This window comes from Ascaphus truei, chromosome 14 (assembly GCF_040206685.1).
Source record: "Ascaphus truei isolate aAscTru1 chromosome 14, aAscTru1.hap1, whole genome shotgun sequence".
NCBI lineage: Eukaryota > Metazoa > Chordata > Amphibia > Anura > Ascaphidae > Ascaphus > Ascaphus truei.
This window is the reverse complement of record NC_134496.1, coordinates 58,888,377-58,902,977: the sequence shown is the minus strand read 5'-3', so window position 1 is coordinate 58,902,977 and position 14,601 is coordinate 58,888,377. Positions and strand designations below refer to the sequence as shown.

General features: G+C 43.4%; 1 long non-coding RNA gene across 5 annotated transcripts in view; it reads right to left on the bottom strand.

Moving 5' to 3' along the window:
- The window catches only part of LOC142466237 (uncharacterized), a 40,424-nt gene that overhangs the window by 10,621 nt on the left and 15,202 nt on the right, over nucleotides 1-14,601 (bottom strand). For 4 of the 5 annotated variants that reach the window (XR_012788100.1, XR_012788101.1, XR_012788102.1 and 1 more), the window contains 7 exons: nucleotides 13,809-13,919; nucleotides 10,175-11,410; nucleotides 8,627-8,730; nucleotides 7,285-7,395; nucleotides 4,767-4,886; nucleotides 3,651-3,746; nucleotides 2,097-2,208 (listed from right to left, as the gene is read on the bottom strand). This is a non-coding gene — a long non-coding RNA (uncharacterized LOC142466237). The remainder of the gene's footprint in view (nucleotides 1-2,096; nucleotides 2,209-3,650; nucleotides 3,747-4,766; nucleotides 4,887-7,284; nucleotides 7,396-8,626; nucleotides 8,731-10,174; nucleotides 11,411-13,808; nucleotides 13,920-14,601) is intronic. The other variant, XR_012788104.1, reaches the window with a different exon arrangement.

Genomic DNA, 14,601 nt, shown 5'->3' with positions numbered 1-14,601 from the left:
AACAAAAAGGTAAGGAGGAGAACTTTGTAGGTGATCTGAAACTTGATGGGAAGCAAGGAGAGGGATTTAAGGAGGAGGAGGAGATGAGCAGATACTGTTGTGGGAGAAAGGGAAATTATTCAAGCAGCAGAGTTTTGGATAGATTGCAAATGAGAAAGTTGTGAAGCAGGGAGCCCTGTTAGCAGTATGTTAACCCATACGATAAGGGCATGCATTGGCGTTTTAGCAGTAGATTGACAGAGAAAAGGGCAAATCTTGGAAATATTACAGAGAAAGAATCGACAAACTTTAGCCAGTGTCGTGAATGAAGATGGAAAGGGAAGAGTCAAATGTTACTCCTAGGCAATGTGCTTTCATGACAGGATGATGGTAGTACTGTTTACTGCGATGGAGAAAGGTGATATTAGGCCAGATTTAGGGGGAAATATGAGGAGCTCAGTTTTAGACATTAGGTTTAAGGCAGAAGAGTGTCATCCATGGAGGATATAGCCAGGAGGCGACCCGAAACTAGGAACTAAATTGCAGGAGTGACGGTAGGGTGGATAGGTGTGTGTATCATCTGCATAGAGATGATATCAAGGGCCAAAATAGTTGATAAGGTCAACTAGTGATAGTATGTAGTGAGAGAGGTCCCAGAACAGAGTCCTGAGGTATACCAACAGACAAAACAACAGGAGACAAAGACACGTTAGCAACAGAGATGGAGAATGTGTGATGGAGAAGTATGATGAAAACCAGGATATAAGTTTGCTGCGGATACGAAGAAAGAGTTTAGAATATGAATGAGAAGAGTGATTGACAGTATCAAAAGCAGAAGAGAGATCAAGCAGGATTAGTAAGTAAAATGGACCTTGGGAATTTTCTTTATGTACATAATTGGTTACATTGGGAAAGGCAGATTGTGAAGGGCCCAGAGGAGCATGTGATTTAAGAATGTTGATCAAACGGGAGATCACAAGACGTTCTAGCAATTAGGAGGCAAATGGTAGGACGGATACAGGGCGATAGTTAGAAATTCACACAAGGTCAAGGTTATTTTTGAGAATAGGGGTGACCACTGCATGCTTAAAAGGAAGAGTTGAAAGAGCCAAAGGATATGGAGGAATTGAAGATGTGGGTGAGAGTGAGAATATAGGATTGAGAGGGCATGTGGTAGAGGGAGAAGAGAAGATCAGGTTCCAGCTTTGTGACAGGAGAAAAGGAGTCAAGAGTGCAATGAGATCTAGATAGAAAAAGAGAGAGGGGGAAGGGAGAGAACGAATCTACTTGTGGATGGCATCCACCTTGCCTCAAGTGAGCAAAGGCTTGAGGAGAAATAAAGGATGGATGTTAAGTGGGAGGAGAAAGTCAGTGGTGGGACTCAAATACATAGAAGACAGTGTGAATGAAATTGGAGTGTTGATGAGTGAGGAAAAAGTAGTGTTTGACCTTAAAAAAAGGAGCAGAGTTTTACAGAACAGGACAAAGGTTTAGTGTAGAAAATCAGACTGTGAGATTTCCTCCATAGGTGTTAAGAGCAGCAGTGTGATGTGATGAAGTGTGATGAGAGCGTGCTTGTGAATTAAACCAATGCATGGGTTAGGCTGCGTCTATAGTAAGCACGCAACAGAAGGCAAAGTTAGCGCATGCCTGTCGCTCCAGCAATCCCTGCACTGAGGTCCGAGGCGACGGGGAGGCCCTGCATCGCTCGCACGCACTGTGGACGACCAAGCGTGTGCCCATGATAATCACGGCCTTAGAGGGATGAGTGTGTCAGAGCCTAGAAGGGGCATATAGATGATGGAGGAGGAGGGAGGAGGAGATGATAGCATTGTAAGAGTTAACAAGATAGTTAGTTTAAGCAGAAAGTGAGGAGAGGTTAGAGATAAGGGTAGATGTCAGAGGAGAGAGTTCAATTAAGCTGAGGTATCGAGTAGGACAGGGGTGAGGGGAATGAGAAGTGGTGGACATTCCAGAGGGCACGTGAGAAGGGAAGAGTAAAGTGAGACAAGGAATGTGGATTACATTAGATGGGTTAATACGCTTAGCAGGGAGGTGGAGAGAGAGGCAAGAGGCAGAGGGTGGTGTAGGGGTAGAGGAAGAGATGTTGCATGTACCTTGTCAGAACATTAAAGAACGTCAATTCACACTGGTGCAGAGTTGATGATGAAATGCTGAATCCAGTTCACGTCCAATTCAATTTTAACAGAACTTTTTCATTCTTCATTACTGCAAAAAAAAAAGTAAAAAACAATGCATTACTATTTTCAAAATGGATTGAATTCCCCCACCAATGACTATGTGTTACCAATATATCCCTCTCAGTCCCACTGCAGCACATACTGTACCAGTGTGAAAGTAAGAAGGTACACAGTACCGGTAAAACAATACGTGCCGGTACTATGCACCATATGAATTATAAGGGGATGTAAATCTCCCAGTCTCTCTCCATATCCGCAACAGAGCGGGCTCCGGTCAGTGGCATGGATGCCCATATATGGGTATGCTCATATTTGGGCATCCCATGTCACTGACCGGAGCCGGCTCTGAGTATAGGGATATATGCGGAGACGCAGAGGTGCAAGGAAATGGGAGGAGGCACGGTGAGAAACAGGGAGAGACCACAGGAAGATAGAGGGCAACAACTTCCACAAGGTACTTGTATGGGTATAATTGTTTGTATTTTGTGCAGAGGGGGTAATTTCAGATAAAATACAATTCTCCACCCTCTACGAAACAATTCCACTTTGTTCAGTAAGCCAGAAAGTCTTGGTCCCATGTGGACTGAATTTAATGCAAATAAGGTCCTTAATACACAAGTAAAGAATAAAGTTACTTATTCTCTACTGTAAGAAGTGCCACATTGCCCACTATTTGGGTCCTGTGCCCAGATTGTGACCATGCATGGCAGAGGTGAGATTCCCCCAACTCCAATTTGCTACACTCTCCAAGAGAGATAATTGTGATCAGAGGTGGAACTAGGGGAGGGTGTGAGCAGGGTCACTGCCCAGGGAGTAACCTGACTGGGGGCACGGAAATCTCATTTAGTGCATATGTTGCGGCACTGCATTGATTGACCGGTCAATCTGCACTGCTGCCTGTCACAGTGACATCCTGATCGGGCACTGTGATCAGCTATAGCACTGACCCAGGTGAGATAGTTCAGCACTTTACAAGGAGGGAACAGATGTTGTGGGTGACAGATGCTGGAGGTAGGCCAAGACTGTTGGCCAGAGTAACGTGGAGACTTACTGCACTCTGCATGCCCATCCTCTCCCTGACATCAGGGGAAGGAAGTGGCCCTGGGGTGTGTGTAGGTATGCCAGATGTCAGTGTATGCATAAGTAAGTATGCCTGTGTAGTGGGAGGTGTAGGGGCGTTAAGCTGGAGGACTTAAAACAGGCACAAAAGCACATAGATACCTCTGATTATACCGCACCAAATGCTGATAATATCATGCTGTAGCTGCACTTTACAGAAGATGATGCAGATGTCATCATTGGTTGGTGGGTTCATTAAATCAATCCATCATATCATAACCACACTGTGCATATGATGTACTGAATCAGTAACACCAGGAAGACATCTCCATGTTAGGAGTAGAGTTGAAGTTAACAGAATATGTCCAGCACTGTGGTGTGTAGCCCATAAATAATAATTGTGCACATTACCAGAACAACATACTGTCAACTGCAAGATCATTTTGCTGCTTGTAGCGTATGCTCATCCTGTACAGTGTTGTAGTAGATCCGTCTCTTCAGTGTTCACTGCAACAAAAGTAAGACATTGCATTAATATTACAGACGTTTGGGGGCTGAAATCTCACTTCGCTGCGGACAATTTCCCTTTGCATAAGATTCTTGTGATTATGTCAATGATGATCAATAACTGCATCATAACACAGCCGCTCTATACAGAAGATGTACTTGCTCTCAATGGTCATGGAGGTAATACGTCACACAATGTACAGATATAGCAAGGATTATTTCTCCCACTGGTGCATTATGGCATTATGATGGGAAATGTTGTGAGATTCTGCATTATCAGCATCACTGAATCTTTTGGAAATTAAGTGATATTCTATGTTTTAATGCAATATTATGGATGATCAGCCGGTAAAATAATAATAGCTTGCTGTATCTGTAGCCATGCTCTACCCATGATGTGCTGAACCAATGACTGCAGAGAGATTCAGAGTGGTAAACATGACTGGAACGCATCTCTGAATAATGGGCAGCAAAGCAGTGCAGAATAGGAGGTGAAAGTATTTAAAATGGAAGATCCTTAGCAGCTGTGTGGGGAGTAGACAGTACAGACTGACCAAGTAAATGGTAAAAGGAGTAACTTCAACATTACTTGGCTTTGTTCTCCACATTGAAGCTTTCCTCCTCTTTAAATCACTAATACTGATGCCATGTGTAACCTGTACTGAAAGTTATATAATCTACTGGCCTAGATGAAACCATATGATGCAAACAGGATCCATCCCACTCCAGATTCATAGAATTGAACCACCTCAACCTTTCATAACAATCACATAGAACTGCAGCTGTGCGCTACTGCACATGTTCTTGTTATGAATGGTAGTAGATGTGGTCCTTGGGTCTTTACTTCATACTGTAGCCACCCTCTACTCATGATGTATTGAATCAACGAAAACTTGCATGGTTCAGATCACAGGAAGGGGTAGAGTAGAGATGAAAATATTCAATGTGAAACCCGTAGCAGCCGGATTGTGTGGAGTCAATAAAACGACAAATACTAAATGGTAAATGAGAAATATACACATTGCTTATCTGTCTCTGTGTAGTAATTTTCCTTCTCTTCAACTGTCCTTCAAATTTTCTCTTTTGCAAGAAAAGGAACACATGGCTTCAATATTCACTTCTGTTCTGCAGTCATCCCTCCTGAAATAAAAGTTAAGCATTGCATTGTTATTATGACAATACATACAATAAACCTTGCTCCAAACCATTTGATGCAAAGCAAATCCACCTCCCACCCACAGCTGTGCTCCTTCTAGAGCATGCATGTCAAACTCCAGTCCTCGAGGGTCCCAAACAGGCCAGGTTTTCAGTAGGGATATCCTGAAAACCTGGCCTGTTTGCTGCCCTCGAGGACTGGAGTTTGACATCCTTGTTCTTGAGCTTCTACCACGCAAGTCATCCATGTGAGTGACACTGTACTGCAGTCCTGGTCTGCACACAATCTACTGAATCAATGACATCACACTGTAAAGGCAATCTACAAGATGTATTAGTTGTCCACACTTCCGAAATGTTACTTTTATGTCCAAATCACTTATTCCCATGACCTGATATTTGTATTTGTTATTTATAGGATTGTCACAAAGAGTTGATGAGGTCACCAAATGATAGTATGTAGAGAGAAAGAGAGATCTCAGAACAGAGCCCTGATGTATACCCACAGACAGATCAATAGAAGACGAAGACATGTTAGCAACAGAGATGGAGAATGTGTGACAGGAAAGTTATGATGAAAACCAGGATAGAACTGTGTTACGGATACCAAGAGAGAGTTTAGAATATGAAGGAGGAGAGTGATTGAGAGCATCAAACGCAGCAGATAGATCAAGTAGGATTAGTAGGGAAAAGTGACCTTGGGAATTTGCTTTAAGCACAGTCTGTAGAACGAGCTGTACGAAAGGCAGGTTGTAAAGGATCCAGGAGGGAATGTGATTTAAGAATGTTGACATTCTAGCAATTAGGAGACAAACAGCAGGAGGGATACAGGGCGGTAGTTAGTAAGGCACATAGGGTGTAGGTTGTTTCTGAGAAAAGGGTGACCACTACAGGCTTAAAGTAAGAGGGTAAAGAGCCAGAGAATAGGGAGGAATTGAAGATGTGGGTGAGAGTGGGGACTAAGAGATGCAGTAAGGTGTGAGGGGATACGATCTAGAGGGCATGTGGTAGAGGGAGAAGAGAAGATGATTAGCTTCCAGCTCTGTAAGAGAAGAAAAGGAGTCAAATGCAGAAGGAGAATTAGGTAGAAGGAGAGAAGGGGGAAGGGACAGAAGGAATCTCCTTGTGGGTGGCATCCACCTTGCCTCTGAAGTAGTCAAATGCTTGAGGAGAAGTGAAGGAAGGATGGCAAGTGTGAGGAGAAGGTTAGTGGAGGGAGTCAAATACAGGGAAAAAAAGACAGCGTAAATTAAATTTGAGTGTTGATGAATGTGAAAAAAAAGTAGTGTGGTTTGGCCACAGAGAGCAGCTTTATACAGGACTGGAGACATTTTTACTGTAGAAAAATCAAATATCAATTGTGTGATTTCCTTCATAGGCATTAAGAACAGCGAGTGGAAGTGTGATGAACATGTTTGGGAATTTAGCCAAGGGTGTGGGCTAGAGGGACAAGTGTGTCAGAGCCTAGAGGGGGCATATAGATAGGAGGATAGCATTGTAAGAGTTAATAAGATTGTTAGTTTAAGCGGAAAGAGAGAGAGAGCAGAGAGGTTAGAGTAGATGTCAGAGGAGAGTTTAATTAAGCAGAGGCAAATCAGTGGGACAGGTAAGATGGGGTGAGGGGAATGACTGATTGTGAATGATGAGAGCAGAAGAGGTCATGTACAACTAGAGCCTTGTTAGTCAGAGAACGGACATTCCAGATGGCATAGGAGAAGGGAAGAGAAAAGTAAGGAAAGGAATGTGGATTACATTAGATAGGTTAACACTCTTAGCAGGGAGGCAGAGGCAGGGAGGCCCGATGTGTATATGAGCAGGTTCAAGATTATAAGAGATATCCCACACATCAGCAAACATAGAAGGAGACACAGAGATAGGTGTAGAGAGAGACAGAGATAGCTCTATGTAGAGAGAGAGGGACGTAGAGAGAATGAGACAGATAGGCGCAGAGAGAGGGGGCGCAGAGAGAGGAGGCGCCAAAAGAGGGGGCGCAGAGAGAGGGGGCACAGAGAATAGGATATTAAAGAGTGCTTTTCATTGAGCAGTGCAGAAATAGCTGCAATAGAGGTCTGTACAAATGGTGCAGTGTGTAGACACATGCAAAGGTAGGGGAAGGAAAGAGGAGAACATGTGGATAAAAGCAGGAGTGTGGAAGTTAGAGAAATTAGAAAAGTTTAACAGAGGAGTGAGGAAACAGCAAGCAGAAAGAACAAGAGAGAGGTTACATTGGGATGACGTTCTGTGGTAAAGAGAAAATGCTAGGAGAGAGCTTTCAAATATTAGAGGACATGAATTGAGGCAGCAAATGTATAAATCAAAACCTGAGGGGGAGGTATAGCACGAAAGCTTGCACAGCAGATTATAGTCTTAATGTTGCGTGTACCTGTCAGGGTATTCAAGAAGTTAAATTCTCACAAGTGCAGAGTTCATGATGAAATGCTGAATCTAGTCCCCCTCCAATTTAATTTTAATATAACTTTTCCATTCTTCATTACTGCAAAAAGCAAACAAAACAAAACCACATTGCATTACTATTTTCAAAATGGATTGAATGGCATATTCAACAGTGACTGTGTGATGCCAATATTCCCCACTCACTCGTAGTGAAGCACATATTGTACTAGTGTTGAAAGTAGGCCGGTAGAGTCAGGTACGCAGTACTGATAAAACAATAAGTGCCCGTCGTAAGTACCAGCTCCGCAACAGTGCGGGCATCACATTAGTGATGTGGATGAACATATATGGATAAGCCCATATTAAGGCATCACGTGACCAGAGCCGTCACTGACTGGGTATACGTAAAGACGCAGGGAGATGCAAGGAAAGGGAGGGAGAGAGACAGGGAGAAGATGTGAAACGGAGGAAGGCACGGATGGAGGGAGTTCTTCCGAGCTTCTGCGGGCCTCTCTCTTTCACTGGTGCATGCCGGGAGCTGGTCCCAACATCCACAAAGTGTGTGTGTATTATTGGTTGTATTTTATGGGGGTAGGAGGGTAGTGTGTATATTGTGTGTGTGGGAGTATTATATTGTGTGTAGAGGTGCAGAGGAGAGTACTAGATTGTGTATCTTGTGTAAGGGTGTTGTGTATATTGTGTTTGGAGCTATAATATTATTGGGGAGATTAGTATTGAGGAGGTATTATAGTGTGTATTGTGGGGAGTATTAGTGTGTGTATTGTTTGTGGGTGACAGATGCTGGGGGTATGCAGCAATCCCTGCACTGAGGTCCGAGGCGGCTCTGCATCGCTCGCACGCACTGTGGATGACCAAGCATGTGCCCATGATAATCATGGCCTTAGAGGGATGAGTGTGTCAGAGCCTAGAAGGGGCATATATATGATGGAGGAGGGAGGAGGAGGAGGGAGGAGGAGGAGATGATAGCATTGTAAAAGTTAACAAGATAGTTAGTTTAAGCAGAAAGTGAGGAGAGGTTAGAGATAAGGGTAGATGTCAGAGGAGAGAGTTCAATTAAGCTGAGGTATCGAGTAGGACAGGGGTGAGGGGAATGAGAGGTGGTGGATGATGAGAGCAGAAGAGGTCATGTACAAATAGACCTTGTTAGTCAGAGAGCAGTCATTCCAGAGGGCACGTGAGAAGTGAAGAGTAAAGTGAGACATGGAATGTGGATTACATTAGATGGGTTAATACGCTTAGCAGGGAGGTGGAGAGAGAGAGGCAAGAGGCAGAGAGTGGTGCAGGGGTTGAGGAAGAGATGTTGCATGTACCTTATCAGAACATTAAAGAACATCAATTCACACTGGTGCAGAGTTGATGATGAATCCAGTTCACCTCCAATTCAATTTTAACAGAAATGTTTCATTCTTCATTACTGAAAAAAAAGAAAAGTAAAAAACATTTTATTACTATTTTCAAAATGGATTGAATTCCCCCAACAATGACTATGTGTTACCAATATATCCCTCTCAGTCCCACTGCAGCATATACTGTACCAGTGTGAAAGTAAGAAGGTACACAGTACCGGTAAAACAATACGTGCCGGTACTATGCACCATATGAATTATAAGGGGATGTAAATCTCCCAGTCTCTCTCCATATCCGCAACAGAGCGGGCTCCGGTCAGTGGCATGGATGCCCATATATGGGTATGCTCATATTTGGGCATCCCATGTCACTGACCGGAGCCGGCTCTGAGTATAGGGATATATGCGGAGACGCAGAGGTGCAAGGAAATGGGAGGAGGCACGGTGAGAAACAGGGAGAGACCACAGGAAGATAGAGGGCAACAACTTCCACAAGGTACTTGTATGGGTATAATTGTTTGTATTTTGTGCAGAGGGGGTAATTTCAGATAAAATACAATTCTCCACCCTCTACGAAACAATTCCACTTTGTTCAGTAAGCCAGAAAGTCTTGGTCCCGTGTGGACTGAATTTAATGCAAATAAGGTCCTTAATACACAAGTAAAGAATAAAGTTACTTATTCTCTACTGTAAGAAGTGCCACATTGCCCACTATTTGGGTCCTGTGCCCAGATTGTGACCATGCATGGCAGAGGTGAGATTCCCCCAACTCCAATTTGCTACACTCTCCAAGAGAGATAATTGTGATCAGAGGTGGAACTAGGGGAGGGTGTGAGCAGGGTCACTGCCCAGGGAGTAACCTGACTGGGGGCACGGAAATCTCATTTAGTGCATATGTTGCGGCACTGCATTGATTGACCGGTCAATCTGCACTGCTGCCTGTCACAGTGACATCCTGATCGGGCACTGTGATCAGCTATAGCACTGACCCAGGTGAGATAGTTCAGCACTTTACAAGGAGGGAACAGATGTTGTGGGTGACAGATGCTGGAGGTAGGCCAAGACTGTTGGCCAGAGTAACGTGGAGACTTACTGCACTCTGCATGCCCATCCTCTCCCTGACATCAGGGGAAGGAAGTGGCCCTGGGGTGTGTGTAGGTATGCCAGATGTCAGTGTATGCATAAGTAAGTATGCCTGTGTAGTGGGAGGTGTAGGGGCGTTAAGCTGGAGGACTTAAAACAGGCACAAAAGCACATAGATACCTCTGATTATACCGCACCAAATGCTGATAATATCATGCTGTAGCTGCACTTTACAGAAGATGATGCAGATGTCATCATTGGTTGGTGGGTTCATTAAATCAATCCATCATATCATAACCACACTGTGCATATGATGTACTGAATCAGTAACACCAGGAAGACATCTCCATGTTAGGAGTAGAGTTGAAGTTAACAGAATATGTCCAGCACTGTGGTGTGTAGCCCATAAATAATAATTGTGCACATTACCAGAACAACATACTGTCAACTGCAAGATCATTTTGCTGCTTGTAGCGTATGCTCATCCTGTACAGTGTTGTAGTAGATCCATCTCTTCAGTGTTCACTGCAACAAAAGTAAGACATTGCATTAATATTACAGACGTTTGGGGGCTGAAATCTCACTTCGCTGCGGACAATTTCCCTTTGCATAAGATTCTTGTGATTATGTCAATGATGATCAATAACTGCATCATAACACAGCCGCTCTATACAGAAGATGTACTTGCTCTCAATGGTCATGGAGGTAATACGTCACACAATGTACAGATATAGCAAGGATTATTTCTCCCACTGGTGCATTATGGCATTATGATGGGAAATGTTGTGAGATTCTGCATTATCAGCATCACTGAATCTTTTGGAAATTAAGTGATATTCTATGTTTTAATGCAATATTATGGATGATCAGCCGGTAAAATAATAATAGCTTGCTGTATCTGTAGCCATGCTCTACCCATGATGTGCTGAACCAATGACTGCAGAGAGATTCAGAGTGGTAAACATGACTGGAACGCATCTCTGAATAATGGGCAGCAAAGCAGTGCAGAATAGGAGGTGAAAGTATTTAAAATGGAAGATCCTTAGCAGCTGTGTGGGGAGTAGACAGTACAGACTGACCAAGTAAATGGTAAAAGGAGTAACTTCAACATTACTTGGCTTTGTTCTCCACATTGAAGCTTTCCTCCTCTTTAAATCACTAATACTGATGCCATGTGTAACCTGTACTGAAAGTTATATAATCTACTGGCCTAGATGAAACCATATGATGCAAACAGGATCCATCCCACTCCAGATTCATAGAATTGAACCACCTCAACCTTTCATAACAATCACATAGAACTGCAGCTGTGCGCTACTGCACATGTTCTTGTTATGAATGGTAGTAGATGTGGTCCTTGGGTCTTTACTTCATACTGTAGCCACCCTCTACTCATGATGTATTGAATCAACGAAAACTTGCATGGTTCAGATCACAGGAAGGGGTAGAGTAGAGATGAAAATATTCAATGTGAAACCCGTAGCAGCCGGATTGTGTGGAGTCAATAAAACGACAAATACTAAATGGTAAATGAGAAATATACACATTGCTTATCTGTCTCTGTGTAGTAATTTTCCTTCTCTTCAACTGTCCTTCAAATTTTCTCTTTTGCAAGAAAAGGAACACATGGCTTCAATATTCACTTCTGTTCTGCAGTCATCCCTCCTGAAATAAAAGTTAAGCATTGCATTGTTATTATGTTACTACATACAATAAACCTTGCTCCAAACCATTTGATGCAAAGCAAATCCACCTCCCACCCACAGCTGTGCTCCTTCTAGAGCATGCATGTCAAACTCCAGTCCTCGAGGGTCCCAAACAGGCCAGGTTTTCAGTAGGGATATCCTGAAAACCTGGCCTGTTTGCTGCCCTCGAGGACTGGAGTTTGACATCCTTGTTCTTGAGCTTCTACCACGCAAGTCATCCATGTGAGTGACACTGTACTGCAGTCCTGGTCTGCACACAATCTACTGAATCAATGACATCACACTGTAAAGGCAATCTACAAGATGTATTAGTTGTCCACACTTCCGAAATGTTACTTTTATGTCCAAATCACTTATTCCCATGACCTGATATTTGTATTTGTTATTTATAGGATTGTCACAAAGAGTTGATGAGGTCACCAAATGATAGTATGTAGAGAGAAAGAGAGATCTCAGAACAGAGCCCTGATGTATACCCACAGACAGATCAATAGAAGACGAAGACATGTTAGCAACAGAGATGGAGAATGTGTGACAGGAAAGTTATGATGAAAACCAGGATAGAACTGTGTTACGGATACCAAGAGAGAGTTTAGAATATGAAGGAGGAGAGTGATTGAGAGCATCAAACGCAGCAGATAGATCAAGTAGGATTAGTAGGGAAAAGTGACCTTGGGAATTTGCTTTAAGCACAGTCTGTAGAACGAGCTGTACGAAAGGCAGGTTGTAAAGGATCCAGGAGGGAATGTGATTTAAGAATGTTGACATTCTAGCAATTAGGAGACAAACAGCAGGAGGGATACAGGGCGGTAGTTAGTAAGGCACATAGGGTGTAGGTTGTTTCTGAGAAAAGGGTGACCACTACAGGCTTAAAGTAAGAGGGTAAAGAGCCAGAGAATAGGGAGGAATTGAAGATGTGGGTGAGAGTGGGGACTAAGAGATGCAGTAAGGTGTGAGGGGATACGATCTAGAGGGCATGTGGTAGAGGGAGAAGAGAAGATGATTAGCTTCCAGCTCTGTAAGAGAAGAAAAGGAGTCAAATGCAGAAGGAGAATTAGGTAGAAGGAGAGAAGGGGGAAGGGACAGAAGGAATCTCCTTGTGGGTGGCATCCACCTTGCCTCTGAAGTAGTCAAATGCTTGAGGAGAAGTGAAGGAAGGATGGCAAGTGTGAGGAGAAGGTTAGTGGAGGGAGTCAAATACAGGGAAAAAAAGACAGCGTAAATTAAATTTGAGTGTTGATGAATGTGAAAAAAAAGTAGTGTGGTTTGGCCACAGAGAGCAGCTTTATACAGGACTGGAGACATTTTTACTGTAGAAAAATCAAATATCAATTGTGTGATTTCCTTCATAGGCATTAAGAACAGCGAGTGGAAGTGTGATGAACATGTTTGGGAATTTAGCCAAGGGTGTGGGCTAGAGGGACAAGTGTGTCAGAGCCTAGAGGGGGCATATAGATAGGAGGATAGCATTGTAAGAGTTAATAAGATTGTTAGTTTAAGCGGAAAGAGAGAGAGAGCAGAGAGGTTAGAGTAGATGTCAGAGGAGAGTTTAATTAAGCAGAGGCAAATCAGTGGGACAGGTAAGATGGGGTGAGGGGAATGACTGATTGTGAATGATGAGAGCAGAAGAGGTCATGTACAACTAGAGCCTTGTTAGTCAGAGAACGGACATTCCAGATGGCATAGGAGAAGGGAAGAGAAAAGTAAGGAAAGGAATGTGGATTACATTAGATAGGTTAACACTCTTAGCAGGGAGGCAGAGGCAGGGAGGCCCGATGTGTATATGAGCAGGTTCAAGATTATAAGAGATATCCCACACATCAGCAAACATAGAAGGAGACACAGAGATAGGTGTAGAGAGAGACAGAGATAGCTCTATGTAGAGAGAGAGGGACGTAGAGAGAATGAGACAGATAGGCGCAGAGAGAGGGGGCGCAGAGAGAGGAGGCGCCAAAAGAGGGGGCGCAGAGAGAGGGGGCACAGAGAATAGGATATTAAAGAGTGCTTTTCATTGAGCAGTGCAGAAATAGCTGCAATAGAGGTCTGTACAAATGGTGCAGTGTGTAGACACATGCAAAGGTAGGGGAAGGAAAGAGGAGAACATGTGGATAAAAGCAGGAGTGTGGAAGTTAGAGAAATTAGAAAAGTTTAACAGAGGAGTGAGGAAACAGCAAGCAGAAAGAACAAGAGAGAGGTTACATTGGGATGACGTTCTGTGGTAAAGAGAAAATGCTAGGAGAGAGCTTTCAAATATTAGAGGACATGAATTGAGGCAGCAAATGTATAAATCAAAACCTGAGGGGGAGGTATAGCACGAAAGCTTGCACAGCAGATTATAGTCTTAATGTTGCGTGTACCTGTCAGGGTATTCAAGAAGTTAAATTCTCACAAGTGCAGAGTTCATGATGAAATGCTGAATCTAGTCCCCCTCCAATTTAATTTTAATATAACTTTTCCATTCTTCATTACTGCAAAAAGCAAACAAAACAAAACCACATTGCATTACTATTTTCAAAATGGATTGAATGGCATATTCAACAGTGACTGTGTGATGCCAATATTCCCCACTCACTCGTAGTGAAGCACATATTGTACTAGTGTTGAAAGTAGGCCGGTAGAGTCAGGTACGCAGTACTGATAAAACAATAAGTGCCCGTCGTAAGTACCAGCTCCGCAACAGTGCGGGCATCACATTAGTGACGTGGATGAACATATATGGATAAGCCCATATTAAGGCATCACGTGACCAGAGCCGTCACTGACTGGGTATACGTAAAGACGCAGGGAGATGCAAGGAAAGGGAGGGAGAGAGACAGGGAGAAGATGTGAAACGGAGGAAGGCACGGATGGAGGGAGTTCTTCCGAGCTTCTGCGGGCCTCTCTCTTTCACTGGTGCATGCCGGGAGCTGGTCCCAACATCCACAAAGTGTGTGTGTATTATTGGTTGTATTTTATGGGGGTAGGAGGGTAGTGTGTATATTGTGTGTGTGGGAGTATTATATTGTGTGTAGAGGTGCAGAGGAGAGTACTAGATTGTGTATCTTGTGTAAGGGTGTTGTGTATATTGTGTTTGGAGCTATAATATTATTGGGGAGATTAGTATTGAGGAGGTATTATAGTGTGTATTGTGGGGAGTATTAGTGTGTGTAT